Source organism: Sinocyclocheilus rhinocerous, unplaced genomic scaffold, assembly GCF_001515625.1.
Source record: "Sinocyclocheilus rhinocerous isolate Xijiao unplaced genomic scaffold, SAMN03320098_v1.1 scaffold2232, whole genome shotgun sequence".
Classification (NCBI taxonomy): Eukaryota; Metazoa; Chordata; class Actinopteri; order Cypriniformes; family Cyprinidae; genus Sinocyclocheilus; species Sinocyclocheilus rhinocerous.
Genome location: NW_015662925.1, coordinates 257,873 through 258,115, shown reverse-complemented (window position 1 = coordinate 258,115; position 243 = coordinate 257,873).

Below are 243 nucleotides of genomic sequence, written 5' to 3'. Positions count from 1 at the left end.
CTATCTATCTATCTATCTATCTATCTATCATTCTGTCTGTCTGTCGTTCGATCTATCTATCTATCTATCTATCTATCTATCTATCTGTCTGTCTGTCTGTCTGTCATTCGATCTAATCTATCTATCTACCTATCTATCATTCTGTCTGTCTGTCGGTCTGTCTATCATCTATCATCTATCGTTCTATCTATCGTTCTGTCGTTCTATCTATCTATCTATCTATCTATCGTTCTATCATCTGTG